The sequence below is a fragment of the Heptranchias perlo genome, chromosome 1, assembly GCF_035084215.1.
Source record: "Heptranchias perlo isolate sHepPer1 chromosome 1, sHepPer1.hap1, whole genome shotgun sequence".
In the NCBI taxonomy this organism is placed as follows: Eukaryota; Metazoa; Chordata; class Chondrichthyes; order Hexanchiformes; family Hexanchidae; genus Heptranchias; species Heptranchias perlo.
This window is the reverse complement of record NC_090325.1, coordinates 197397775-197416721: the sequence shown is the minus strand read 5'-3', so window position 1 is coordinate 197416721 and position 18947 is coordinate 197397775. Positions and strand designations below refer to the sequence as shown.

Below are 18947 nucleotides of genomic sequence, written 5' to 3'. Positions count from 1 at the left end.
AAATACTCCAATTTAAAGTATATTGTTGTTCTCTTTCTTGGTACAGATTGCCTTCAATAATGCTGAGCAATGCGAGAGAGGAGAAAATACCCACTCCCTTCCCCAGGAGAAATTCATTGGGTCTGAGCCCATGGAGGGAGCAGAAAAAGAGAAGTTGGAGGTTTTATCAGTGATAGGAACAGGAGCAGGCCATTCAATCCTCGAGCCTGTTCAGCAACGAACAGGAGCAGGCCATTCAATCCTTGAGCCTGTTCCACAACGATGCTGGTTAGCCTCATTTTGTTAGCACTCATTATCCTTTGTTTTTTTTGGGTCAGTTGAGTGTTAAAGCCCATTGCCGTGCTCCAAATTCAACTACGGAGAAATTCACAGAGTTTCCATTCGCTCTGTAACAAGTCTACACTCTCTCCTTTTAAGGAAACATTCAACTTAAATAAGGTCAGGGAATTTAGGTTCGAATTAGGAAAAGCCAAAGATTAGGAACCCCTACATTTGTGAAGGGGGACTTTGAAGATGAACTGGTTAATACCAGTACAGCGCATTGAGAAACTTCCTGCTACTTCTCCATTCAGCACCACCCCTCCCTTTATGGAATTACTTTGCAAGTTTCTCTGGAGCAGAGGGAGAACATAAGAAATAGGAGCAGGAGTAGGCCATTCGGCCCCTCGACCCTGCTCCGCCATTCAATCAGATCATGGCTGATCTTTGACCTCAATTCCACTTTCCTGCCCGATCCCCATATCCCTTGATTCCTTTAGTGTCCAAAAATCTATCGATCTCAGTCTTGAATATACTCAACGACTGAGCATCCACAGCCCTCTGGGGTAGAGAATTCCAAATATTCACAACCCTTTGAGTGAAGAAATCTTTCCTCATCTCAGTCCTAAATGGCCGACCCCTTATCCTGAGACTATGTCCCCTAGTTCTAAACTCTCCAGCCTGGGGAAACAGCCTCTCAGCATCTACCCTGTCAAGCCCACTAAGAATGATATATTTTTCAATGAGATCACCTCTCATTCTTCTGAACTCAAGAGTATAGGCCCATTCTACTCAATCTCTCTTCATAGGACAACCCTCTCATCCCAGGAATCAATCTAGTGAACCTTCGTTGCACCCCCTCTAAAGCAAGTATATCCTTCCTTAGGTAAGGAGACCAAAACTGTACACAGTACTCCAGTTGTGGTCTCACCAGAGCTCTATATAATTGCAGCAAGACCTCCTTACTCTTATACTCCAACCCCCTCGCAATAAAGGCCAACGTACCATTTGCCTTTCTAATTGCTAGCTGTACCTGCATGTTAACTTTCTGTGATTCGTGTACAAGGAAACCCAAATCCCTCTGAATACCAACATTTCTCACTTTTCAAAAAATATTCAGTTTTTCTGTTCTTCCTACCAAAGTGAATAATCTCACATTTCCCCACATTATACTCCATCTGCCACCTTCTTGCCCACTCACTTAACCTGTCTATATCCTTTTGCAGCCTCTTTGCATCCTCCTCACAGTTTACTTTCCCACCTAGCATTGTATCGTCAGCAAACTTGGATACATTACACTCGGTCCTTTCATCTAAGTCATTAATATAGATTGTAAATAGCTGAGGCCCCAGCGCTGATCCTTGTGGCACTCCACTAGTTACAGCCTGTCAACCTGAGAATGACCCGTTTATCCCTACTCTCTGTTTTCTGTCCGTTAACCAATCCTCGATCCATGCCACTATATTACCCCAATCCCATGAGCCCTTACCTTGTATAACAACCTTTTATGTGGCACTTTATCGAATGCCTTTTGAAAATCCAAATATACGACATCCACTGGTTTCCCTTTATCTACCCTGCTAGTTACATCCTCAAAATACTCTAATAGATTTGTCAAACACGATTTCCCTTTCATAAAACCATGTTGACTCTGCCTAATCATATTATGATTTACTAAGTGCCCTGTTACCACATCCTTAGTAATAGTTTCTAGCATTTTCCCGATGACTGATGTCAGGCTAACTGGCCTGTAGTTCCCTGTTTTCTCTCTCCCTCCTTTCTTGAATAGCAGGGTTACATTTGCTACCTTCCAATCCAGGGAGACCGTTCTAGAATCTAGGGAATTCTGGGAGATCAAAACCAATGCATCCACTATCTCTGCAGCCACCTCTTTTAAAATCTTAGGATGTGGGCCATCAGGTCCAGGGGATTCATCGGCTATTAATACATTAATTTTTCCAGTACTTTTTCTTCACTAATATTTATTACTTTAGTTCCTCACTCTCATTAGCCCCTTGATTCCCCACTATTTTTGGTATGTTTTTTGTGTCTTCTACTGTGAAAACAGATACAAAATATTTGTTTAATGTCTCTGCCATTTCCTGGTTCTCCATTATAATCTCTCCTGTCTCTGTCTCTAAGGGATCCATGTTTACTTTTGCTACTCTCATCCTTTTTATATACTTGTAGAAGCTCTCGCAATCTGTTTTTATATTTCTAGTTTACTCTCATATTCAATTTTCTCCCAGAAGACTCCCAGTTCCTGGTGAGAGGTTAACTCCTTCAGATCCCTCCTGGCCAATCATTAATGGAGTCTCTGGAACACTGGAGTTGCCTGGCTGTGCTGTTAGATTACTCGGATTGCAGGGACCATTGACTCACTTCTCATCTTTCATCGACAGGCGTTTATAAAATCAAATTACAAATATTGCTGCTATATTATCAGTAAGATAGAACAAATCTTTCCAGTTTACTTCCTTTTTGCTCCCTGCACCATTGAAGTCATTTCAATCTTAAAGGGACCTCTGTTACCTCCCCCATCACATGGAGACACTCAATCCCATTGGTTAGCTCATCATTGAAGGTGGCGAGTATTCCCTAGGTGAGTCCAACAACAAACCAAATGCAAATAGAACAGTGTCATTCATTCATAATGTTTGGAACAGACATTCTAAGAACCTCCATATAAACAATGCCATTGAATACATCATTGAGAAAGGCATCAAATAATACAGGTGATAATGGACAACCTCGGCTCACTCTTCTTACAAGAGGTGGACAGACTCAGTGGGGGTCATTTTAACTTTTGGCGATGGTACAGAGGGACGATAACGGATCATCCACCTGTTATACACCTCTTCTGATTTTTGTTTCTACAATGGATCAGGCGGGTGTACAACGGGCGGGTGATTAACAGGCGGGTGTATAACGGGCGGGTGTATAACCAGTGGGGTGTACAACGGGCGGGTGTATAACGGGCAGGTGTATAACGGGTGGGGTATATACCGGGTGGGTGTATAACGGGTAGGTGTATAACGGGTAGGTGTATAACGGGCGGGTGTATAACGGGTGGGGTATATACCGGGTGGGTGTATAACGGGTAGGTGTATAACGGGCGGGTGTATAACGGGTGGGGTGTATACCGGGCAGGTGTATTACGGGTGGGGTGTATACTGGGCAGGTGTATAACGGGTAGGTGTATAACGGGTGGGTGTATAACGGGTGGGGTGTATACCGGGCGGGTGTATAACGGGTTGGTGTATAACGGGCGGGTGTATAACGGGTGGGGTGTATACCGGGTGGGTGTATAACGGGTAGGTGTATAACGGGCGGGTGTATAACGGGCGGGTGTATAACGGGTGGGGTGTATACCGGGCGGGTGTATAACGGGTGGGGTGTATACCGGGTGGGTGTATAACGGGCGGGTGTATAACGGGTGGGGTGTATACCGGGTGGGTGTATACCGGGCAGGTGTATAACGGGTGGGTGTATAACGGGTGGGGTGTATACCGGGCGGGTGTATAACGGGTGGGGTGTATACCGGGCGGGTGTATAATGGGTGGGGTGTATACTGGGCAGGTGTATAACGGGTGGGGTGTATACCGGGCGGGTGTATAACGGGTGGGGTGTATACCGGGCGGGTGTATAACAGGTGGGGTGTATACCGGGCGGGTGTATAACAGGTGGGGTGTATACCGGGCGGGTGTATAACGGGTGGGGTGTATACCGGGCGGGTGTATAACAGGTGGGGTGTATACCGGGCGGGTGTATAACGGGTGGGGTGTATACCGGGCGGGTGTATAACGGGTGGGGTGTATACCGGGCGGGTGTATAACAGGTGGGGTGTATACCGGGCGGGTGTATACCGGGTGGGGTGTATACCGGGCGGGTGTATAATGGGTGGGGTGTATACCGGGCGGGTATATAATGGGTGGGGTGTATAACGGGCGGGTGTATAATGGGTGGGGTGTATACCGGGCGGGTATATAACGGGTGGGGTGTATACCGGGCGGGTGTATAATGGGTGGGGTGTATACCGGGCGGGTGTATAATGGGTGGGGTGTATACCGGGCGGGTGTATAATGGGTGGGGTGTATACCGGGCGGGTATATAATGGGTGGGGTGTATAACGGGCGGGTGTATAATGGGTGGGGTGTATACCGGGCGGGTGTATAATGGGTGGGGTGTATAACGGGCGGGTGTATAATGGGTGGGGTGTATACCGGGCGGGTATATAACGGGTGGGGTGTATACCGGGCGGGTGTATAATGGGTGGGGTGTATACCGGGCGGGTGTATAATGGGTGGGGTGTATACCGGGCGGGTGTATAATGGGTGGGGTGTATACCGGGCGGGTGTATAATGGGCGGGTGTATACCGGGCGGGTGTATAATGGGTGGGGTGTATACCGGGCGGGTGTATAATGGGTGGGGTGTATACCGGGCGGGTGTATAATGGGCGGGTGTATACCGGGCGGGTGTATAATGGGCGGGTGTATACCGGGCGGGTGTATAATGGGCGGGTGTATACCGGGCGGGTGTATAATGGGCGGGTGTATACCTGGCGGGTGTATAACGGGCGGGTGTATACCGGGCGGGTGTATACCGGGCGGGTGTATATCGGGCGGGTGTATCCCGGGCAGTTGAATAACGGGAAGGTGAATAACGGGTAAACAATCCAATATCACCCTGTTTACACCATCGGCAAAAGATAAAATGGCCCCCATTGATTCTCCCATCCACTTATACATGGAAGAGGGAGTGCAGATCTCTGATAAAATCCAAAAACTGAGGGTCTACTAAGGCCAGTTGAATTCTCAGTTTAGTTCTCTCCTGAATTCGGGGCACCCTCACTGGTTGATGGAAGAGTCCCAGACCTGTCAATCATCGACGCTAACACAAAGCAACCCTTTTGATGATAATTTACAATAATTTCTGTGTAATTGCACTGACTCTGATGGTAACCATTATAATCCTCCTCGTGACATGTTACATCATTAATCCACCTTCACAAAAGCTCTTGGTTGCTCTGAAGAGGTTTGAAGTATCACTGTAAAGGTTCTCTGCATTCAGCTAGCTGCTCCATTGCCCTTTCCCGTTGCCATAACACCCTGTGAGTGAAGAGGGAGCAGATTCTACAATGTTTAGAACTCCAGCTGAAGTAGAAAAAAAACTGCTATTGTTCATCCTACTTGTTTATTCTGCACCATCAGTAGCTGCACAGAACCTGCCCCACATGTTGCGACCTGCAATATTCTCCCTGTAGTTGAGTGGATTCACTCTGTTACTTGTAGCAACGAGGCCTGGCACTCCTCCCATGTTCAGAGAGCTTCTGTATTGATGGAGAGGGCAACTGAGCATTGGTCAGGCTGAAGTTATTGAAGAATCTCTGGTCTGAGTTCTGCCGCAGAAACATTCATTTCACGTTTATTTCTGCCCCCCTGCTCCGTAGCTACAGCCCGTTTTCCTGGGTGGACCAGCAAGGCAATCTCTCGATGGGAGTCCAACCATCAACAGGGAACCTACCAGCACCAGCAACGGGACTCAGACAGTGCTGTGTGGGATTGTGGGGGGTGGAAACAGGAGGGTTTCAATAGATTTAATGTTCCCAAGGGGTGGGTTTCAATAGATTTAATGTACCAGAGGGGTGGGTTTCGATAGATTTAATGTACCAGAGGGGTGGGTTTCGATAGATTTAATGTTTTGAAATCACTATGCTGATCCAGAGAAGGAACGCTTTGTGTGGCCATGATTGCAGTTCTGTTATTAATGTCTATCTGTTTTTGCCGACTTGGGCAAATTATTACCACATGTGCCTAGAGCCTAAACAATAGGGTTTGTGTTGTTTTATTTTGTTTTTAATGTAATTACAAAATCGAAAGCTGCTTAGTTGGGAGAAATGGCCTGCTGTAATGGGCCTTCCTCCGTGTCACCAGGACGAATGGATTCTCTCCTGCTTCACTGCCCTTTTTATTTTCTGGATATTTCTTACAAATAAACAAATAAATAGCCCAAGGTGCTGATCTGCGTTTGTACTCAATTACCAGAAGTAGGTAACCTATTTAGCTGTCAGGCTGTGTGCGATGGTCTCAGATAAATCAATCTGAATTATAAAATATTTTTGTTGTGACCATCAAGATGCCCCTTTTTGACGGAGGATGTGGGTGTGTGAGCCAAGTATGTGCCTTGCTGTGTTTGTTTGAAGAATAATTGGTAATTTAGGGGAGGGTAATTCAGGTAGAAAAATTCAAGAAGGTATTTCACAGATTCCCTTGACTCTTTGACCTGAATAGTGTTTATTATCTCTTCCATGGCGATACCAGAATCCATCAGTGTCCTCGACAGATAGAGATGGGAAGGGTGGACTTTAAACACGGTTCAGTTTGATTGTTGAAGCATCGTACAGTAATCAGTGTGAAAGGTCTAACTGATGTGTACAGTGGTCATGGGACTATTGATAATGTTGATTTGTGAGAACTCAACATTACAGCTACAGTTAAAAAGCCTCTTCAAGTCATGGCCTGGCTGGTTGTTTTGTTCACTAAATGCACCCTTTATAAAAACAAAGAAAGACTTGCATTTATATAGCACCTTTCACAACCTCAGGACGTCCCAGAGATGTGCCTTTAAAGTGTAATCACTGTTGTAATGTAGGAAACACAGCAGCCAATTTGCGCACAGCAAGATCCCACAAACAGCAATGTGATAATGACCAGATCATCTGTTTTAAGAACATAAGAACATAAGAAATAGGAGCAGGAGTAGGCCACATGGCCCCTCGAGCCTGCTCCACCATTCAATCAGATCATGGCTGATCTTTGACCTCAACTCCACTTTCCCGCCCAATCCCCATATCCCTTGATTCCCCCAGAGTCCAAAAATCTATCGCTCTCAGCCTTGAATATAATCAATGACTCAGCATCCACAGCCCTCTGGAGTAGAGAATTCCAAAGATTCACAACCCTCTCAGTGAAGAAATTCCTCCTCATCTCAGTCCTAAATGTCCGACCCCTTATCCTGAGACTATGCCCTCTAGTTCTAGACTCTCCAGCCAGGGGAAACAACCTCTCAGCATCTACCCTGTCAAGCCCCCTCAGAATTTTATATGTTTCAATGAGATCACCTCTCATTCTTCTAAACTCCAGAGAGTATAGGCCCATTCTACTCAACTTTAGCTGTTGGTTGAGGGATAAATATTATCCAAGACACCGGGGAGAACTCCCCCTGCTCTTCTTCAAATAGTGACCATGGGTTCTTTTACATCCACCTGAGAGGGCAGATGAGGCATTGATTTAACGTCTCATCCGATAGACAGAACCTCCGACAGTGCAGCACTCCCTCAGTACTGACCCTCCGACAGTGCAGCGCTCCCTCAGTACTGACCCTCCGACAGTGCAGCGCTCCCTCAGTACTGACCCTCCGACAGTGCAGCGCTCCCTCAGTACTGACCCTCCGACAGTGCAGCACTCCCTCAGTATTGACCCTCCGACAGTGCAGCACTCCCTCAGTACTGACCCTCCGACAGTGCAGCGCTCCCTCAGTACTGACCCTCCGACAGTGCAGCACTCCCTCAGTACTGACCCTCCGACAGTACAGCGCTCCCTCAGTACTGCACTGGAGGGTCCGCCTGGATTATGTGCTCAAGTATCTGGAGCCTGAATATTCTCAAACAATACCCAACTTTCCTCTGCTGTGACTCTATTTTCGCAGAGACATGATATGTGGCTGTTTTTCAATTGTTGAATTTTGGATTGAAGATGCCATGAGGCAGCTGTGTCCTAAATATTTATTAAGATGCTAATTTCCAGTCAGGTTGGACAAATTTTCAGTTTCCAAACTCAGCAGGAATAATGTTTGTTTGATTTAGTTTTGTGACAAAAAATACAGTAACCCACTAAATCGAGGGGATATCTTTTGTTTTTGGAAATTTAGTGTAAATCTCCTCTTTTTTTGGTGTATTTAAATAATTACAAATTAAAATGGCGCCTCCCAATGATTTTTCACCAAGTCCGTGAAACACATTTTAATTTGGATCAATGCTGGAAACCTTCCCTAATGCTCCACAGCCATATTTAGTATAAATAACGTCACATTCTGGCAGGCCAATTGTCCCGGTGCTCAATTCTCAGCTCATTCCCGTTCCTCATTTATGTCAATGATATTCCAACAACAGGCCAGAGCATTAGGATTCACCAATGACGTTACTGTTTGGGTATCTCTATAAACAGCGTCAGCAAAGCTTGAACAAACTGGAGGAGTGGGCATGATAATGGAAAATTCTGAATATCAGAGGGCACGCTGGTCTCCAAAGAATAGGATGTGAGGGATGAGCTGCTGGCGATATCAAGATCTGCAGAGGACAGAAGTTCCTGGGCATCACTTTCTGGAGCAATGTGCTTTGGACATGGCAGATCGATTACATCACAACCACATCACATGCAAGACCTCTGTGGAAAGAAGCACAGAGTCAGCCCAGAACTTTCTGTGCAAAGTTTACATCTGTGCAACTGTGGAATATGGCCATCTGGTTTGGTGAACAGTGAATCAGCCACAGATTAAGAGGCTACAAAGAATCTAGAACTGAACAAGAGCAACCTCTGAAACAGAGAGTAGTGGTGAACGGTTGTTTTTCGGACTGGAGGGAGGCATTCAGTGATGTTCCCCAGGGGTCAGTGCTGGGACCACTGCTTTTTTTGATATATATTAATGACTTGGACTTGGGTGTACAGGGCACAATTTCAAAATTTGCAGATGACACAAAACTTGGAAGGGTAGTGAACAGTGAGGAGGATAGTGATAGACTTCAAGAGGATATAGACAGGCTGGTGGCATGGGCGGACACGTGGCAGATGAAGATTAACACTGAAAAATACGAAGTGATACATTTTGGTAGGAAGAACAAGGAGAGGCAATATAAACCAGAGGGCACAACTCTAAAAGGGGTAGAGGAACAGAGAGATCTGGGGGTATATGTGCACAAATCGTTGAAGGTAGCAGGGCAGGTTGAGAAAGCAGTTAAAAAAGCATACGGGATCCTGGGCTTTATAAATAGAGACATAGAGTACAAAAACAAGGAAGTCATGATGAACCTTTATAAATCACTGGCTCGGCCACAACTGGAGCATCTGCAAGTCCAGTTCTGGGCACCGCACTTTAGGAAAGATGTGAAGGCCTTAGAGAGGGTGCAGAACAGATTTACTAAAATGATTCCAGGGATGAGGGACTTCAGTTACATGGATAGACTGGAGAAGCTGGGGTTGTTCTCCTTGGAACAGAGAAGGTTGCGAGGAGATTTGATCGAGGTATTCAAAATCATGAAGGGTCTGGACAGAGTAGATAGAGAGAAACTAATCCCATTGGTGGAGGGGTCGAGAACCAGAGAACATAGATTTAAGGTGATTGGCAAAAGAACCATAGGCGACATGAGGAAAACTTTTTTACACAGCGAGTGGTTGGGATCTGGAATGCACTGCCCGAGGGGGTGGTGGAGGCAGATTCAATCATGGCCTTCAAAAGAGAACTGGATAAGTACTTGATGGGAAAATATTTGCAGGGCTACAGGGATAGGGCGGGGGAGTGGGACTAGCTGGATTGCTCTTGTAGAGTGCTGGCAGGGGCTCGACGGGTTGAATGGCCTCCTTCTGTGCTGTAACCTTCCTATGATTCTATGATTCTATGAACCTACCTGCATAATATCGATGGCCTCCAGAAGAAAGGCTTTGGTGACCAACGAGACAAGTTCTAATCCATCATTGTCAATGCTGATAAAGGACAGAACCCTCGTCAGTACATTTGTACACTGCACCGTGTGTGGGCCTGTTCCAGCTAGCTATCCTTGGCACCATTCAATCAGAGAGCAGTCTAGCACAGCACTCAGTGGAGGCAATAGAGCTGAAATCAATACACCTGTCAGAATAGACTGTTACAAATTCCAGTATATCCAATGCAAAATGTGTGTGAAAAGTACAACCACCCATGGGCCAACCTGAGCGAGCTCCAGACATTATTAGTTTGGTAAAGCTTCGGAGTGTGCAAAACAGTGATTACCATATTTCAGCGTTGAATCTGCCCATCCTGGTGTGCTCCCAGGGCCACTGAAATGCTGACTGATTGTGTAGTGGAGAGAAGGAATGATATTTTTGGAGCCACAGGGTTAACAAATGCATGGCAAGGTATCAGAGGCCAGTAGGAACTTGCAATAATGGTCCATACCGGGCAGGAGTTCTGGAAAAAAAGTTTGCAACCTCAAGAATAAGTCAGTGGTTTATCAGTAATCTCACAGTATAGGACAGATGGCCATATCTGGAGAACAAATCGAATTTATTTTCTCGACAAAGGCAAAAACTGATGAACATCTCATTCTTCCAGATTCCTTCAAAAGATGTTGATGAAAAGTAAATGAAGAGAGATAATTGTTTTCAATTTCTCTGTGGACGAGAAGCTAAAGCCTAGAGAGTCTTTTTGTGATGAACAAGGGTTAACTGGAGAGGTTTATATTGTTTCGATGCTTTAAAGCTCACTACTGAACCCTGCACTTTTACTGTTTCCCTTTAGTGTGTTGTAACAATAATCTGACAGGGAGACAATAAAATCATGCCCTACGTCTGTTGAACGCACTGAGCAACCATTTAATGAGGGACGTGTGGAGAACGCAGCTGCTTCCTGAAAAAATTCCATTTTGGGAATAGAGCGCAGGAGATGTCCAAGTTCGGGTTTGATAAACAGACACTTGAGATTCTAATTCAGGGCATCAGGAGAGGCAGAGAATTATCCCCCCTCCCCCACTCCTTCCCCTCCCCCTCCCCCACCTCACCCCCCCTCCCCCACCCCCCCACCTCCCCCACCCCCTCCCCCCACCTCACCCCCCCTCCCCCACCTCCCCCCTCCCCCACCTCACCCCCCTCCCCCACTCCTTCCCCTCCCCCCACCTCACCCCCCTCCCCCACTCCTTCCCCTCCCCACCTCACCCCCCCTCCTCCACCTCACCCCCCCTCCCTCACCTCACCCCCCCTCCCTCACCTCACCCCCCCTCCCCCACCCCCCCACCTCCCCCACCCCCTCCCCCCACCTCACCCCCCCTCCCCCACCTCCCCCCTCCCCCACCTCACCCCCCTCCCCCACTCCTTCCCCTCCCCCCACCTCACCCCCTCCTCCCCCACTCCTTCCCCTCCCCCTCCCCCACCTCACCCCCCTCCCTCACCTCACTCCCCCTCCCCCACTCCTTCCCCTCCCCCTCCTCACCCCCCTCCCCCACCTCACCCCCTCCCCCACACCGTGCCAGGCATGGGAAGAAATCCCTGAGTGCATCAAAACTGCATTCTGAACCCATCAGATATTGGAGGACATCACAAAGGAAAGAGCAAGGCCTGAAGGCAATCCACCAAGGTGGGCCAAGAATATTAATCTGCATCACAGGCAGCTCGTTAGAATGAACAAGAGACGGATCAGTTGTGAATTGAATGGGTTGGTTATTACACTAAGCCCCTATAAACCCCTGTGCACAGCAAGAATATCAAAGCCTGTCTAGACAGTGAACGCTTGGAAGGGGACCTTGCAGGGTTTTATCAATTCACTTAAAATATCCAGTATGGAACATGGACTCTGCTGTTCCCAGATACTTTCACTGCTCTTTGTACTTTCAATGTGTCAATTCTGTACTTCTATTTTCAAGACAAGACGACCTTCAAAGTGATAAGCGTCCCACACTGGTGGAGGAACAAGGCAGCACAGGCACCTTATCCCAGTCAAGGAGGCCACACTGAAAAATAATTGGCTGGGAGAGTGTAGGAGGAGTGGTGAAAGCAGCCTCTCCTCTAACCATGTAACATCATCCCACTCAACCACAGGCAGGTACGCAACTTAAGCCAGTTCGCAGAGAATGCCAAGCAATGATTGTGCTGCTACAAACTGAGTAATTGAGGCAACAACCTGACATTTTGCCCCCTTCTCTTTCCACAGAAATGAAGGAACAGAGTGATCCACCAGACAGCATCTCTGAGCAAAGGCCACAGCTCAAAGAGTTCCTCACCTCAAGCACTTCAAGCACAGCGACACAGACAACCCATCAGCAAGTCGATGGTGAGACAACACAACCTGAGTTACAGTGCACAAGTGTGGAAGAGCAAGTGAAGTTGGCCAATCAAAGGGAAGGCACCTGCAGAGGTCACGCACAGGTCACGAGCCCAGCTACAGACTCAGGACCTCACAGAGTCTGATATCCTATTCAACTGTTCAAGTGACACAAACTCCCCCCGACCCATGAACTTCAGCGCAGGCACAAATCGATGGCAGGCCTTCCCACTGCTAAATTACGCCTGTAAAACAGCTGCGCTAATGTTGAATTTAGGCCCCACTGTTCTTCAGTCAGTCTCAGGGTGACGGAGGTGTTACACCCAATGGGGTAAATCAGCCAGGTTCTATAACAGGCGGGCGATCAGCTCTGGCCGATTACTGCCAGTGAGGACCAAAGGTTACTCCAATGTATCAGTCACTGAGTGTGACCTCCCATCATGACGGAGCTTTGATGCTCCTCCTTAGCCCAGTGCAGTCCATCCAATTCCCACTGGAGACAAAATAGCTGCTGTCTTGTGGAGCTGATTAGCTCTGAATGCTGCAAAGTCATCTGTAACCTCTGTTGCAACAGTGGTTTTAAATCAGTATTCTCAACACATCACAGGCGCAAAGTGAAAACACTGCAAAATTCTGCGAGCTGGATTTAGAAAGGTGGCAATCAAACTGACAGTAACAAGCTCAATAGCTACTGCCAGATTTAGCACTGTAACATCAACCAGTTACTTCACACTGGAAATAATTTTGTGGTGTGATAAAATGTGCTCTGTAACGCATGAAATTATACAGACAGAATGATTAATAGTAATGGAATTATGGAGCAGACAGTGATATGTAAAGTCATTTCGGATGGTTTTGTTTTTCTATAGAGGGAAAATATAAATGGATATCCAATTATCTTCAAATAGTGATGACCACCATGTACGGCATTAAAACAATCACTTGTAACTCAGTCCTTTAACTGAGAGATTTATGAATGAGACTGGGAGAGCACCATCATTCTGACATCTTCCCATGCTTCAGGGCAAAGCTGGAACAATATCGGAGGAAGCCCAGGGCCACGTGAAGAAAACACATTGCAGTGTGAGGGAGATACTTCTCAGTGTTGGGCCTCATGAGGTTACAGGGCTGTTTAGACACCTTGATACGTCCAGTACTCATCCTATGTGTTCTGTGATGAGGATGTTAATTCTCATCAACCTATTAATTCATATAAATCATATCTAGCCACATAATAGTGCATTTTCTTAGCAATACAGTATAAAAATGGAGAAGTGCGTTTGTGTATTAAATATTAAACCCTATCTGCTCCCTTTACAGACAGAAAACCATGCATGTCCCAGCATACAACAGCCGAGTACAACTCACCAATCACTACCCATCGCCTCTCCTCATGCACCAAGCACACAAATTACTACCACAGGACACTCGGGCAGTGATGTAGAGTGAAATCTCCAGGTGAAGGGCCAAGTGTTTGGGGTTCCATTGGGGAGGGTTCAGAAGGGACAGAAGATCCAGGGTATGGAGGTCCAGGTTACTGCGTGTCCCTCCTCAGGGCCTTGGGATGCAATGATCCACCTTTTGGTCCAAGGATACTGCAACACATGGTCACGATTGATGAATGACTTTACTCATTTGTATCGTTTGTGCATTGCGAATAATATACCTGGCTCCTTACACACAGCTTTGGAAGATGGTCGGGATTTATAAAGCAGTCCAACAGCCAGCTCTGTGCTGCCATCTCCCACATTCCCGACACTGGAACGATTGTCCGTACTGCAGTCTGGCACTGAGATAGTTCCAGTAACTGACATCTCCAATCGTGACCTCAATCCCAGCAATCTGACAGAGTGGGAACATCTCTCTTGCTCAGGCTGCTGTTGTGGTAGTTTTATGGTCTAAAGTCCAAGGAGCAGTCCCTGCTGGCATGAACTGTAGGGAAACTGTTACTGACAACCACAAGGGAGGGATTCAGAGAACCAAGAGATGCCGTTGGAATAATAGAATTTACAGCAAAGAAGGAGGCTACTTGGTGCATCATTCCTGCGCCTGGGCTAGTCCTGCAACTGGACTGTTTAATCTAATCCCATCTCCTTGCCTTTCCCCTAAACCTTCTCTGCTTCCATAGATCACAAATCATTTGCCTGATGAGGAAGCAGTAACTATTTCTGTGCACAGAGGGAGGGCACTGTCTGTGGGGGTTGAACAAATGGTGATGTGAAATCAATCAATAGCACCTTGTACAGGGGGAATGCCAGACAACGGGTAACATGGGCTGAATCTTCAGTGGATTCTGCATGTTGCTGCTGAGTGCAGCGCATGATGGAACAGAGCATCTTATCATCTCGGTGATGCAGTGATGAACTGCAAACCAACCGATGTGAGTGATATTTCCTGTTAGTGCCTGAAGTACCCAATAGTCTATAAATAGCAATGGTCACTTTCACTGCCTCTGAGTCTGGTTGTCCAGGTGCAGTTCTACGGTTGTAGTTCTGGTTCCAGGAGTTGACACAGGTCTGAAATGACCTCTCTGGCAAGGTACAATCTCCATCAATAATCCTCACACAGCATTCTGGAGATCTACCGCAAATGATCTGAAGCCTCAGGGCCATGATCCTCTGCTTTTGCTACTCCTCTTTCTCCGTCTCCGAGGTATCTAGCTAGCTTTGAGAGACTTGACGCAGGATTCTCCCCTCATTGCTGGAATCCAGCTGGCACCAATGCTTTAATCCTTGCTTTCAATGGGAGAAATTAATGCAATGTGGGGATGGTGTGATTCCTTGGTAAGTTTGCACATTCTGTGCTCATTGCTGCTTTCAAAGCAACAAGAAGGCCTTGACATCAGGGTCAGTCTAGTAATTTGTGTTAGAAATATTTATCCCAAGGTACAATTTGAGGACTATGGGTAAAAGTTAAACTTAATGGCAGTTTGTAAAATGACTAACCCTTAACACATGGTTAGTTCAAAGAGCAAACGACCCTTTAGGAAAGAATAAAGCAGAGAAAAATAGCTAATTCTCAAATAAGCTGTGTGGGCATTGCATGAATAGATATATGTCAGGGTCTTATTGAATAAAATTTACATAAGTACATCTAAATACAGTTGATAAATATTCATAAACATATTGTGAGACTAAACTAATGAGTGATTACATGCCCTATATTTATCAGGACCTTATTATGTCCAATTGTATGGTGTTTTTATGCATCTTATTGAATTTTTAAAAGGTTTTTGAAAGGTTTCCAAACTCCTGTAACATAATTTGATCAGACTTTGCAGGTAGCTGTTATATTAGCCTGGCTGTGAACTCTGATTAGATCAGTGCCGGGGATGGAGCAATAGTTTCACATGGAACAGGTGGGCACTTATGTTGTAAATACTTTATTCTATGTTGTTTCAGAGATCAGCTTGGCTCAGTGGTAGCACTCCCACCTCTGAGTTATGATGGATGTGGGTTCACGATGTACTTGATAAACATATAATCTAGACGAATCCTTCAGTGTAGTACTGAGGGAACGCTACATTCCTGGGGGAGTTCCCTTCAGGTGATATTACATTGTGACCTGGTATATGTTAATAATTCCTAGCTCTGTTGTAGAATCCTGGCTTCATCCTCTCTCAGCCACCACCAAGAAATTAGATTCACTGTTTTTGAGATCTTGCTATTGTACAAATTGGCTGCTGTATTTGCAACATAACAGTAGTCACTCCAAAGTAATTCACTGTAAGTGAAGTGCTTTGGGATGTTTCGGAGAGATGTAATAAGGTGCTATATAAATGCAAATTCTCTTTTAAGAGCCTGGAGTCTTTATATTTTACTTTCCTCCGGTGGCCAGATACACTGGAAATGTTTCGGGGAGAAATCCATTTCTTCTTGTTGAGCATTATAATTTTTGTTACTGTTATTTAAAATGTTCTAACCATTCTGCAAAATTATCTATCGCATTCTATTTTTATTCTCATCATCAGTGAGTTACCTTGTGACATGGTTGAACATTATGTACATTGCATTGATTGGGTGTTTGTCCGTTGCCATGGAAGTGGTTATAGAAAGTGTAGCATGCTGTCTTGGGTCGAAATCAGCATGAGATTTGATAATAATGAGTCTATATCGGGGAAGGGGGAAGGGGCAATGACTCACCATGGGAGATTCGACATTTATTGTGAAAATAATAAGATGAAAACTTGCCTCCAAGTGAGATTTAACAGTGAGTGGAAGGTCTAAAACTAAACTATCCATATACATCTGTCCATATACATCTGTCCATATACATCTATTATTATTAAAACAATGATCTAGGCTTTCCGGCCCCTTCATCTCGTCTCTTGAGTCAGACGGTCGTGGGTTCCAGCCCCGCTCCAGAGACTCAAGCACAAAATCCAGGCTGACATTCCAATGCAGTACTGAGGGAGTGCTGCACTGTCGGAGGTGCCATCTTTCTGATGAGGCGTTAAACTGAGGCCCCGTCTGCCCTCTCAGGTGGACGTAAAAGATCCTCCCGCACTATTTCGAAGAAAAGCAGGGGAGTTCTCCCCGGTGTTCTGGCCAATACTTAACCCCTCAACCAACCCCTAAAAACAGGTTATCTGGTCGTTATCATATTGCTGTTTGTGGGATCTTGCTGTGCGCACATTGGCTGCCACGTTTCCTGCATTACAACAGTGACCACACTTCAGAAATTCTTCATTGGCTGTGAAGCTTCGGGATGCCCTGAGGTGGTGAAAGACAAGATAGAAATCCAAATCTTTCTTTCTTCATTGATTGGGGTGACTCTCTGGGGGCCAGTATTTCTCCTCACTCTGGCTGATTTTACAGGCTCTGGGTCATTGATTTACCAGAAGTGGGAATCCTGGTTCCCTGAAAAGAGCCAAAGATGTGAAGGAGGTGAAATCACAGGCACAGAGCACAAGGAAGATTTCTCCTCCTCTTTTACCGACTGTTAAATGGTGGATGAGTGGGCCAGAGGGGCAACTCCAGAGTCTCACCACTCGCCCAGGCCCAGGTTTGGTTGTAATGTCTCCTAGAGAGAAATAACCTAAAAATGATGAGCTCTTGGACTGGGTGCCAGCGGACTGGCAGGTGTGTGAAACTGTTCACAACCACCTTCAGGCAAGAAAGGGCAAACGGGAAGATAAGTTAAGTAAAGTACTGTATTATGGTAGTGTAGGAGCTCACTGGAACCCAACTGGTTCCCTGATATCCTGAAGTCTCGGACGATGGACGGTTCCATGCTGAAAACTCAAGCTGCTCATCAAATGAGGCCACTGCAGTCTCTGGCTCTCCTTCAGCTGACAGATCGACAGCTCAAAAGAATAAACTTCAGCCTCAGGCTTTTCAGGGAGTACGGGGCTCTTTGAGTAGAAAATAACAAAGTATTCAGTGGCACAAGTCAATTTTATACATAAGTTTAATCATGTTTGTGCAAAATTTATAACTTCTTAATGTTTTCAAATGTTACACACATTATTCTAAGGCTGAAAAAATTTCACAAAGTATTTTGAGCGATTGTTGGTCCAGGTTCTGCGTGACTTTATTTGTAGACGTTAGGTCAATACCTGCAGCTACTGAGTTGTGATTTGTTGAATATGAAATTTGAGTGAATTAAAAAGTGTAAGTGGATTACAGCAAACGACTGACAAACAGTGGCCTCAAAATCCAATCAGGCCCAGAATCGTTACCTCGAGGGTGGGGCCGCACAGGGGGCGTGGCCTTACAGGGGTGGGGTCAGACAGGGGGTGGGGCTTCACAGGGGGTGGGGCCACACAGGGGGCGTGGCCTCACAGGACACACAGGGGGTGGGGCCGCACAGGGGGCGTGGTCTCACAGGGGCAGGACACACAGGGGGCGGGGCACACAGGGGGTGTGGTCCCACGGGGCGGGTCCCACACAGGGCGTGGCCTCACAGGGGCGGGACACACAGGGGGCGTGGTCTCACAGAGGCGGGACACACAGGGGAGGTGGTCTCACAGGGGCGGGACCTCACAGGGGGCGGGGTCTCACAGGGGCGGGGCACACAGGGGGCAGGGCCTCACAGGGGCTGGACACACAGGGGGCGGGGCACATGGGGCGGGGCACACAGGGGGCATGGTCTCACAGGGGCGGGGCACATAGGGGGCGGGGCACATGGGGCAAGACACACAAGGGGCGGGGCACACAGGGTGCGGGGTCTCACAGAGGCGGGGCACATGGGGAACACAGGGGCGGGACACACAGGGGGCGTGGTCTCACAGGGGCGGGGCACACAGGGGGCAGGGCCTCACAGGGGGCGTGGCCTTACAGGGGTGGGGTCTGACAGGGGCGGGGCACACAGGGGGCAGGGCCTCACAGGGGCTGGACACACAGGGGGCGGGGCACATGGGGCGGGGCACACAGGGGGCGGGGTCTCACAGGGGGCAGGGTCTCACAGGGGGCGTGGCACATGGGGCAAGACACAGAGGGCGGAGCACACAGGGGGCGGGGCACACAGGGGGCGGGGCACACACTGCACGCATCTGTTGCAAGTGTCTCAGGCAGCACCTAATATTCGTCCTGTCGATCATTACCGTCACGCAGGCTTCAACCGCGCTCCTACGTTGCTGATTGGCTGCATGCCGGTGTTGGGGGAGGGGGAAGGGCTGGAA

General features: G+C 47.2%; 1 protein-coding gene across 1 annotated transcript in view; it reads right to left on the bottom strand.

The window, feature by feature from the left end:
* The window catches only part of LOC137306759 (complexin-1), a 243151-nt gene that overhangs the window by 42945 nt on the left and 181259 nt on the right, over positions 1 to 18947 (bottom strand). The window lies entirely within an intron of this gene.